Source organism: Nyctereutes procyonoides, unplaced genomic scaffold, assembly GCF_905146905.1.
Source record: "Nyctereutes procyonoides isolate TBG_1078 unplaced genomic scaffold, NYPRO_anot_genome, whole genome shotgun sequence".
Taxonomy (NCBI): domain Eukaryota; kingdom Metazoa; phylum Chordata; class Mammalia; order Carnivora; family Canidae; genus Nyctereutes; species Nyctereutes procyonoides.
The window spans coordinates 23,898,163-23,909,920 of NW_026575121.1; the positions used below are offsets into that span (position 1 = coordinate 23,898,163).

At 33.5% G+C, this 11,758-nt stretch overlaps 1 pseudogene; it reads left to right on the forward strand.

The window, feature by feature from the left end:
* Window positions 1-7,413: 7,413 nt before the first annotated feature.
* Window positions 7,414-8,181, forward strand: LOC129516453 (coiled-coil domain-containing protein 70-like; annotated as a pseudogene).
* Window positions 8,182-11,758: the final 3,577 nt, after the last annotated feature.

The following is an 11,758-nucleotide window of genomic DNA, read 5'->3' on the forward strand; positions in this document are numbered from 1 at the left end:
GGGCTTCAAAGAAAGCTAACAAGGGACCACCTGGGGTGCTGCAGTGCTCTGCAAAACAGAATCATGGGCTTTACCAGCAAACAGAAACCCATGATTGGGGTCTGTCTGATAAGTAAAGGCTGGTTATTGGGGTTTAGTGAGCAAAAGACATGGAGACATCACAGCTACCCTCTGCAAAGCCTAGATTGCTTGTGATCCTGCAAGCTAACAACCATATTTGTAGTTCGTTCAGTGGCTTCAGCAGGCACACTTTATTGCTTACTTCTCAAGTTCAGCATTTTCTAAGTAGGCAAAGATGAAGCAAGAGAATCTTACATCTTTAGAGATATTTTAAAATCTGATTTATAGAATATATGCTACCTTTATATCATGGGCCAGCTAAATTTTTGTGTGTATTCACAGCACTAGGGAGGTTCTAGTTTTAAAATGTAAATGCAAAGACTATATAGGAGAGCTAGATTAGCAGTCCCATTTTTTTTTTTTTTTTAATTCCCAGTCAAGAAGAAAACTACAAACAGGGCATACATACTCTGAGTCTTCCAGCTGGTGCAAAGAACCACAGAAATTCAAGTTGATTTTAAATTGGTTAACTTCATATAAGAAAGAAACCTCTCCAAGGAGGCAGGTTTCTTAAGTGTAAACAGTTCCCTAAGAGGCAACAGAAGAAAAGAGCCATGGTGGTGCACCATGGAACATGCCCACTCACAGTGTAAATACTGAGTTCCTAGCTAGAGACCAAAATTAATACAGAACTGGGTGTCAGAAATAAGAACTCAAAGGAGGAATAGAAATTAGAAAATTGTGCAAAATGGTAAAGTAGGAGTGCAAACCAATCAGTTGGTGGTCAATATCTCCCCCACTCACACCCCCCCCCCCCCCCCGCCAAACTTAAGCAGAGAAGAAGGATGCTTTTACTAGTTTGCTAGGGCTGCCATAACAAAGTACAACTGACTGGGCGGTTTAAACAACAGAAATATATTTTCTTATAGTTCTGGAGGCTAGAAGTTCAAGGTGAAGATGTTCATTTCTTCTGAGGCTTAGACATGGTACTCTTTTCCTTCTGTGCCTGTCTTATATCCAAATTTCCATTTCTTATAAGGACACAGTCATATTGGACTAGGACCCACACCCACACAATAACCTCATTTTAATTTAATTGCCTTTTTATGGACTTAACTCCAAATATATTCACATTTTCAAGTACTAGAGGTTAGGAGTTCAACATGAATTTGGAGGGAACCCAGTTCAGACCATAACAATGCTAATTGGGGATGGTTCCTCAAAACCCCAATGATGCCACGTTTATCATGCTTCATTCCTGCTTGTATTTTGTTTCTTTTTGTGCTAGTTTCCCAATCTTGGGAGCTCAAATCACTTGTGGAACACAAAATTTAAGATTTACAAACAATTTAAGGTTTTAGGACTTCATCCTTATCTCAAAGGTCTCTGGGCTTGTGTTCCTGAACAGTCCTGAGGCTGTTCATCTTCTGATGGCCTGAGTTTACTGATATTCAGAGCAGAGACTGTTCACTGTTAGAGGTGATTTAGAACTGGAAAGTGACAGAGCTAGGCTTAGACTACTCTAGCTTAAATATTTTTATGCAATTAACATGTGCTAAGCCTTCAACTGAAAGAACACAGAAAATAAATCATATTAATCACAAAATGATGCTGGATGATTCCTGACCAGCTAAGGGAAGCTTCCTGAAGACTTGATTTTCAATCTCTACTACAGTCTGATTTACCCTACAGTCTGCAATTACATGAACATTGTAACATTATTTAAAATATGCCACTAGTCAAAGGTTAAAATAAATTAAAAGTCTGAAACCAGATAATTCAACTATAAATTGATAAACAGATGTTTAGAAAAAGCTTGAAAGCTTGGAAACTTTCTAAAATGATGTTGTTACTATATATGGCATTTGTTTTCCTTTGAGTCTGTGTCTTCTATTTCTAACAAACAGCTAAGAAGTCATTTTATTTGCCTCTCTTTCCCCTATTTATTTAAACCATACCAAAAGCAAGACCATCCTGAAGCTTATGATTTATCAGAAGAGATCTCAGAGAATATATTTGCCAACAATGGGCACAGTAACTTGACCAAGAATTTTGAGAATTTGGAAACACAGTAAATTTTCTGAATCAAAGAACTAGAAAAACAGTGTCATTTGATATAGCTGTAAAGATATTCTATAAAGTTCTTTTCACTATAAGCAAATTAAAAACAAAAGGATGATGATAGTGGATGATGGTAATTCACTCATTATGGGCTAGGCAAACTTCTAAGTTCTTTACATGTATTTTAATTCATTGTATCTGCCTAAGAACATGGTTAGATATTCCTTACTAGATGGTTGATGAAATGGAGAAAAAAAATCAGTAAGTTGTCCAAGATAACATTGCTATTAAGTGGTAGACTTCTATAAAAATAATTAAATTATAAGTAGATCAATTTGCACATGAATTCATTCTCTTGCCTTTTTACATTATTATTTTCATTTTAATAAATCATACCTGCAGAAAAGTTTATATATCATGTGGGCTGCTCTATGAATGATCAAAAAATGAACAAACTAATTGAATCCCCACTTATAACAAAAATTGAACACACCATCACCCCAATAGTAGCACACCCCTACTCTCAGAAGTAACTTCTACTTTTTACTTAAAATATCATACATTATTGCATGATTTGGGATCTTATTTAAATGAAGTCATATATGGTATATATTGTTTATTTCACTTGACTTTATTGTTTGTGAGATTCATCAGCTTTGTTCCATGGAGCAAATGTTCATGAATATGTGGCTCTGTTTCTTAGCTCCTATTCTGAACCATGGTTTACTGATCTTTCCTTGAATTAACACTATACAATTTATTTTAGTATGTGGATTTTTAAATATCATTTTTTCATCATAAATGTATTCTTAAATCCCTATGCCCTATTTCCCCAATTCCCCTGACCCACCTCCCCTCTGGTAACCATTGACTTATTTTCTATAGCTAAGAGTCTGTTTCTTGGTTTGTCTATCCCCCTCCCTCTTTTCTTTCCCTTTGCTCATTTTTTTTTCTTAAATTCCACATATGAGTGTGATCATATAGTATTTGTCTGTCTCTAACCAACTTAGTTGGCTTAGCATTATACTTTCTAGCTGTATCCACATCATCACAAATGGCAAGATTTAATTTTAATAATATTTCACTGTGTGTGTGTGTGTGTGTGTGTGTATCACATGTTCTCTATCCATTCACATATCAGTGGATTCAGGCCCTTTTCATAGTTTGGCTATTGTAAATGATGCTGCAATAAATACAGGGGTTTATGTATCCTTTAAGCTAGTGTTTTTGTATTCTGAGGGTAAGTACTGAGTATTGCAATGCCTAGATCAAAGGGTAGTTCTATTTTTAATTTTTTGAGGAATCTCCATACTCTTTTCCATAATGGCTGCACCTGTTTGCATTCTTACCAACAATGTAAGAGAGCTCCTTTTACTCCACATCCTCACCAACACTGGTTATTTCTTATGTTTTTGATTTTAGCCATTCTCACAGGCATCAGATGATCTGTCATTGTGGTTTTGATTTGCATTTCCCTGATGATGAGTGATGTTGAGAATCTCTTCCATGTGTTTGTTGGCCATCTGTATGCCTTCTTTGGAGAAATGTCTGTTCACGTCTTTTGCCCATTTTTTAATTAGAATATTTGTTTTTTGGGTATTGAGTTGTACCAATTCTTTATATATTTTAGATACTAATCCTTTATCAGATATATCTTATTTGCAAATATCTTTTCCCATTCAATAGACTATATTTTAGTTTTGTTGATTGTTTCCTTCACTGTGCAGAATTTTTTTTATTTTGATGTAGTCACAATAGTTTATTTCAGCTTTTATTTCCCTTGCCTTAGGAGATATATCTAGAAAAACATTGCTATTACTGATGTCAAAGATTACTGCTTGTGCTCTCTTCAAGGATTTTTATGGTTTCTGGTCTCACATTTAGGTCATTAATTATTTTGAGTTTATTTTTATGTATGATGAAAGAAAGTGGTCCAGTTTTCCCAACACCATTTGTTGAAGAGACTTTTTCCCATTGTATATTCATGCTTTCTTCATTAAAGATTGACTATATAATTGTGGTTTATTTCTGGGGTTTTTTGTTCTATTCCATTGATCCATGTGTCTATTTTAATACCTACTTTTCCATATAGCTTTTTTTTTCATTTTCATTTTTTTATTTTTTAAAGATTTTATTTTATTCATGAAAGACACAGAGAGAGAGAGAGGTAGAGACACAGGCAGAGGGAGAAGCAGGCTCCACATAGGGAGCCGGACGTGGGACTCAATCCCAGGTCTCCAGGATCACGTCTGGACTGAAGGCTGTGCTAAACTGCTGAGCCACCCGGGCTGCCCTCCATATAGCTTTTTAAAAAGATGAACCTGTTTTCAAGATTGTCATGGCTTTTCCTGGCTCTTTATATTTCAGTAGAAATATCAGAATCAATTTTTCAATTTATACATGCACATCTGCACAAACTCCTGGGATTCTTTTTCAAGGGGAGCCACTGAACATATAAATCAATTTGAGAAAACTTTACATCTTTCCAATACTGAATCTTCCAATCATAAATGTGGTTTGTTCTTCCTTTTTACTTATATTTCTAGAATTTCTCTCAATAATTTTTATGTTTCTATTTAGATGTCTTCCACAGATTTATATTCACAAGTTTTATCTGCTGATATAAATGATATATAACTACAAAATTCATTTTCCAATTGTTTCTTGGTTAAATATATGTAAATAGAACTGAATTCTAGATTGACCTACATCCAATAAGCTTGCTAAGTCATATTTAAATTTAATTGCTTAGCTATTGTATTATAAATGTTTGCAATATTATTTGCAAAGTATGAGAGCCTGTTATTTCTCCAATCTTGTACATTTTATCTTGCAGCTAAAGGAACTCCAGAACATGAAAAATGAAAATGGTAGCAGTGGGCATCCTTATGTATTTGCGATCTATTGGTATTTCATTATCTGGTATGCCCCTGTAGGTTTTTGTTTGTTTGTTTTGTTTTGTTTTCAAATCATAATTGAATTAAGTTATTTTCTATTCCTATTACATTAAGAGAACATTGTTAGTGGTGACAATTGTTGGCTTAGGTTTGGTTTTTAATCATGAAACTGTGCTAAGTTTTGCTTTATCAAATGCTTATCTCTGAATCTCCTGACATCACTTTTCTCAATTGGGCACAAGCTGTAAGTTTTCTACTTTGGTCTGTAAGTGTAGAATTACATTAATTGATTTCCCAGTATTAATTCAATCTTACATTCATGAATTAAACCCAATTTGGTGGTAATATATAATTTATTTTATGTGTCATTGCACTTGGTGTCCTTATCTTTTGTTTAGGATTTTTACAACTCTGTTTATGAGATACTTTAGGCTATAGTTTTTCTTTCTTGTAATATCCTTGTAAGATTTTTATATAAGGTGATGTAGTCTCAAAACAAAGAGTTGTTAATTTTTTTCTTCTATCATCTGAAAAAATTCAGGGATATATTAATAATATTTCTTCCTTAAACATTTGGAAGAATTCACTGATAAAACCATCTGGGTCTACAGTTAATTTGAGGAAAAATTTTAAATTATGAATTCAATTTATCCAATAGATCAGGGCTACAGAGATCTTTTTCTTCCTTCCTAGTTTGCCCTTAAACCTCAAAAGTTATTCATTCCAATAGAGAATGTCCAGAGCTATTTATCTTTTGGAACTCTTTCTGAATCTTTAGCTACCATGGAAGCAATAGCAAAAAAGCAGAAACACTAATATAAAGAAGTTGGCACATAATCACATAAAATACTTTCTCAGTTCAATTATAGCTAGAGATGATCAAAGGGATATTTCACTCTCATCAAGTTAAAAACAAAGAAATTGAAAACCTTCACATGGATCTTCTTAATTTTACATTAACTCTCATTCCATGCTATTATGTTTTACTATTTTTAAGTTAAATACAGAGTTCGGAATGTGTGAGAAAAAATACTTTTTCTTCAACCTTGTTAAACAGATATAATGTGAGCAGCTACTAAAAAACCTGATACAGTGAATAAATTGGCAAATCTTAATCAGAGGTGAGTGGTTTTGCCTTATACATGCTATTACATATTCCATTTTCAAGCTTATACCTTAAACTAAGTACACACTTAGAAGTTTAGTTAAAACATAACATGTATGTAAATACAAATATTTTAATATTTCATCAAAAGTTTGCATTTAAAAAAATTATATTCTTTTGCTTTATATTCTAGCAATGAAGTATACTAAATAATATAAAATTTATCTTAGATAAGATTATTAGAATTAAAATGTTGCTAGTGCTGTTTCCTTGGTATAACATATATATTTATTTTATAATAAGTATTCAGCAGTGATTGTAAAATCATTTAAAGTACTTTCACCTTTGATTGTACGGTGTTTCCTAATATTTTTTGATTCTAGGATAAAATAAAGTTACTTTATAATAACAAATCTTAAAACTTGAAATTAATTGTAATTATTTACATCAGAGCAAGGACTAAATACACATTCATTTAATAATATGGAAAAGCATTAAATATTACCTTATATTTTAATTTACATTTTTCCTAAAATATACACCAAAAAAACAGCCAAACACTATACATAGCACCCATTATCTCATTAGTGTCAACACTGTGTGACATCACTATAGATGACATAAAATGTTGCCTAGTTGTTTTCTAGTACTAAGAGGATTCAGGCTTGTTGGGAATTTAGAGACAACAGAAATGTAAGCATGAATGTCTGTTTAAATATCTGATAACACTACTAAATATCTAAGTAAATATGGTAAAATTATGGTGTATAACTTCTTTGAAAAATGTTTTCTAATTCTTACAAAGCAGAAGTGTTTTTATAAATACATGGTATTTTTCCACATCAATAACCGGTAATATAATTATAAATAATGAATAGATTAGAGGATGAATTAATAGCTTGGTAGAAGTACTTGAACTCAGAGCTTACCTCAGTTTAACACAACAATTCAATATGTTAACCTTGATCAATATTCAACACGTAACCTAGAATTATTAATTTGCAATTTACATGTGTTGAGATTTAAACTTTGTTACACCATCCTGATAGTTAAATTACTGAATTGTCTTCATATTTTGACTGTTTTTCTCTTGCAGTGGACCTGACTGAGCCTTGTTTAGATCCCTGCTATATTACTTGTACAAGTCAATACAACAACCAATTCTATATGAAGAAATTTGCAACAAATTTAGGACCATTTTTTTTGCTGCAAATATCATTAGTTCACCTTTGTCTGAACCCAGAATATTTGAAGTGTATATATTTTGCTCAGATAAAACACTAAGAAATAATGGCTGTCTCTCAATCAAAGTGGATAAATAGAGACAGAATATTGCACTTGTTTTCATCTGTTTTCTCTTGTACCCAAGATCAAAATAAGCTCAAACATGAGTCTCACGAAGTCGAAAAAAATCTTCAGAGAGACAATAAGGTGTCCAGGGATGAGAACAAGGCTCTTAGAAAAGAAAAAAAAATCCCTCTGGGGAGAAAATAAAGCTCTTCGAGGAGAAAACAAAGCCTTCCGAATGGACCAGTTGATCCCGGAGGTAAATCAATCCTTGAGAGAGCAAAATGAGGTCCTATGGAAGTTTAAAAATGTGATCTTAGAGAGCCAAAATCCAGCAGGGGGAAAAAAATCAATGCTTTGAACACAGAAAGAAAGTTTTATTGGCAACAGAATTGAGGCCTAAAAGCTCAGATCAAGGCTCTCAGAGAACAGGAGAAGGCCTTTCAGACTGAGGCAAAAGCTCTTCAGGAAGAAATAAGGTCTCTCCATGAGGAGATAAAAGCCTTGAAACACCAGGAGAGCGCAATCAAGATGGAGGAACAAGCCCTGATGAAAGAAGGAATAGCAATAGAGATGGAAGAAAAAGCTCTGTGGGAGGAGGAACAGGCTCTTCATAAGGAGAACACAGCTCTTAGAGAAGAAAACCGAGTTCTTCAAGAGGAGGAAAAAGCCCTTCTGGAAGAGGCAAAGGTCCTTGAGGAGTGGAATAAGATTCTTCAGTTCACACTTGCTGGAAAAAAGCACAAGAATAAAACAAAGCAAAATAATTGATTTGAAGATGTAACCAGCGAACCACGAAGACCATTGACATTCCAGTAAAAACAATTAAAACTTTTGAAGGTGAAATACTATTGTTAGGATTAAGTCAAAAGCCTGGAAATTTACAGTACTCAGTATCTGGTCCTGGAAACTAAATAAAGTTCTGAAAAATTAAAAAAAAAAAGGAAATGATTCTTTTGGGTTTACTTAGACTTCACACTACTATTAGAGGCATATACTATTCTAGAATAATTTGCAAAGATGTATTGCTTAAAAGGTGACACTGAATAGACAAGGGGATTGACCTTTACTTTCAAAGACATTGTAAGAAATTAACAGCACAGTGGAAATATTTGTCTCAAAACTTGTTCTTGAATTATGAATAGAGCAAAATATAAAGTTTTAGATACTTCATTCATAGGTATTGTAAAAAATAGATATATATATATAGTATAGAACATCCTGCCTATTTATGCTTATTTTGGTGATCTAGTTGAGGAGGCTAATCAAATAACAAGAGGAATTCTAAAAATAGTCGATAACACAAAATTTTGTGTTCTGCAGCTTCCCACTCTCTATTTTTCCTTTCAGTTATCATCCTCCTTTTGCTTGCTGGGAGGGAGGCTGTTCTACCTAACCAATGTGTTAAAGAAAGCAAAGAAGGAGTGAGAGAACAAGCTTAAAACAGGGGTTTCAGAGTTTGGAATGTGAATGCGTGAAGCAGTTCATAATGGATGCCAATTGGGAAAGGAAAAAATTGATTTTTCATAAGTGTTAATGTTGATAATGGATCTAATCGAATGCTCCTTAAAAAATAATTATGCAAAAAGTTGCAGAACACTAGAGTACCAACTGCATAGAGGGTTCATGCCATATCTTATTTTTCACCATTGCAAATTTGGGCACTAAATTCAGGGTAAATGTTTATTTTTTAAAAAATATAACTGAAGTTGTATCTCATTCTGATTATCATCTGGTGTCCAGGAATGGGAGAATAAGAGAACTACAGGAAGGGAACACTTCTTTGTCTTCCCTAGGTATTGCCACATCTGTAAAAGACCAAGATACATTTATCGAATACCTATAATTAGCACTATAAGATGTTTACACTTAGGTATAAAAAGTGAAACAATCATATCCCCTGATTTTAATGATTCCACAGAGTATAAAAGAAGATAAAATGTTATTACTTTATCCTTTAAGAAAGACTATCTACCTGAAAACAGTTTGCTGATCACTGTTTCTTGGGACTTACATATATTACAAACACCATCTAAATAATGAGCCTTGGAAAAGATTAAAAAGCAAAGTTTGTAGATATATGCTTGACTGATGTGTGTTTTAATCGGGAGAGAGAAGAAATGCAAAGCCTGTATCATTGTTTCTAACTTGAAAGATATGGAAGAAGTCTGCAAGCAGGATATTGGCCAACTTCATGTTCTAGGGATTTACGAATATGTAGCTTTATTGCCTACATATTAATTTTGATAATGTTCACAGAAGAGTCCTTGTCCTGCAAATTCCCTTCTGTAGTATTTAGGGGAAATAAACTATTTTACTTTTTGGTGATGAGGTTAGAAGAGTGGTGTCCATGGGGTGGGTATAGTTATCAGTGGCTCCTCTTAGTGAGAGAGCTGTCATTATTGCATCATAGTTAAATCAGCAGCAACTCAGGCTAATGTGTAGGCTTATTACGTACTGATCAGAATTTCAATAACTCCTCTTTGAATTCAAATGCTAACTTGAAAATTGGCACTGCTATGAAGACATTTTGATTTATCTTTATAGTCCACTCTACAAGTGAGAAATTATGTAAGTAGGGAATAGGTTAAAACAACTTATGTTGATATCACTTATCATAATGTCTGATGTTTTACCTTTACTAATCAAAAGTTTCTCCTGAAATGCCCAGTTACCATATTTATGAAACACTATATTGAAATTATATTTTCCCATATAAGTTGAATGCATTTACATATACATTAAAAAGCTTCCATATTTTTTTGTTAGATGTTAATCTCGTGGGTATTTTATGTTAAAAAGAGGAAATACTTTTGGATGAAAAGTAAGGGCATTTTGATGCTCACAATGCAGGAAGAACGTCAGTGTATATGAACTTTCTTTCTTTGTTGTTCATTTCTAGATCTTCCCTCATGGTTTCTAGAAAGGACAGTCACCTGAATACCTAATGTTCCCAATGGGATTGCCCTTCCTCCAGGCCAGTAGTCATTAATTACAGAAGAGAACAATTGCATGGCTGCTCCAAATAACTACTTAGAGATTACTGATAGCTCAACTTTCTTTAAGGCACCATCAGGTCAAAACTTACATACTAATCTTCATTTATTTAAGTTCCAGGATCTCAGGTCCATCCTTCTTCACTTTGATTTATACTCTATGATACTCTATATAACCACTAATATATCCCAATTTCACGTCCGTCCTCACCCTCTTGAATATTTTATCAAACCTTCAATATCTTTACTTCTTTTCTGTAAATTCCTTCGTCTTCTTAATCTAAAAGACTCCAATGATAGCGCTCGCTTAGTATGCCTTGCAAGTGAAGCTTTTAGGCACTAGCAAAGATGGAGCTAGTGTAGGTTTCTTCATGTCTTCATTTACAAAAATTTTATCCTGTTTCCTCCTACAAAAGAATTTGTTTCAATGAAGCACATATGAGATATACTTCTATGTTATGTAATACTTCATATTCAGACTTTTTGTTTGATCTCATTCAGGCATTAAAACCTTTGGAATTTGGCTTACAATATTTCTTTTCTCCCCTCCTGCTTTTACCTCTTCTGTATGACTTCAAACTTCATGTAGAGAATTAGTCCAGAAATGTGCCACTCAGCATCTCAGATCTTATTTCCAAAAACTATTTCCTCCGTATCACCTTGGTCTCCACCCTCATTGTCATACCTGACACCTTTATTATTGGCAAGTACACTGATTCTGACTTGATTCTCTGGCTACTTTAGAGTGATATTTGCCTGCAGGAATACTAGTCTCCTGTTCACTGTAGTTCCTGTAATGTACCCTACTTAGTCCCAGCCCCTGGTCCACAGAAACAACCTTTATTATCAATCCCTGTAGGTCTTTTCATTGGCAGAGATCTACAAGAATAAGCCAAAGCTATTGCTATATTATTTGAAAATAGTGAGACAAGATATTCAAGGACTGAGTGGTACTGAAGTCTGCTCAGAGAGACTGTTAGTAATTGGCTCAAAGGGTGGACTGTACACATCTTTTCCCAACTTGGCATTCATGATGTCACATTGGTATCTTCAACTTTGTATACCATGAATTAAGGGTTTATTTACTTATTTTTTAGTTAGTAAAGCTAGTTGTTAAACACTAACGCAAAGTCAAAGTTCTTGAAAATTGCTTAAAGAAAACAATAAAATCTAGATGTTTTATAATCCCTGAATTTGTACACTCTAGTGAATACTGTCCAATTAATTTCAGATATTGATAACATTAGTTATTTATCTTTTGAATAAATTTCATAAGACATTAATGATCTATAATTTGTTGACCATGATTCATATTTTAAACAGAAAAAATAAGTGGATAATTGAAACAATGA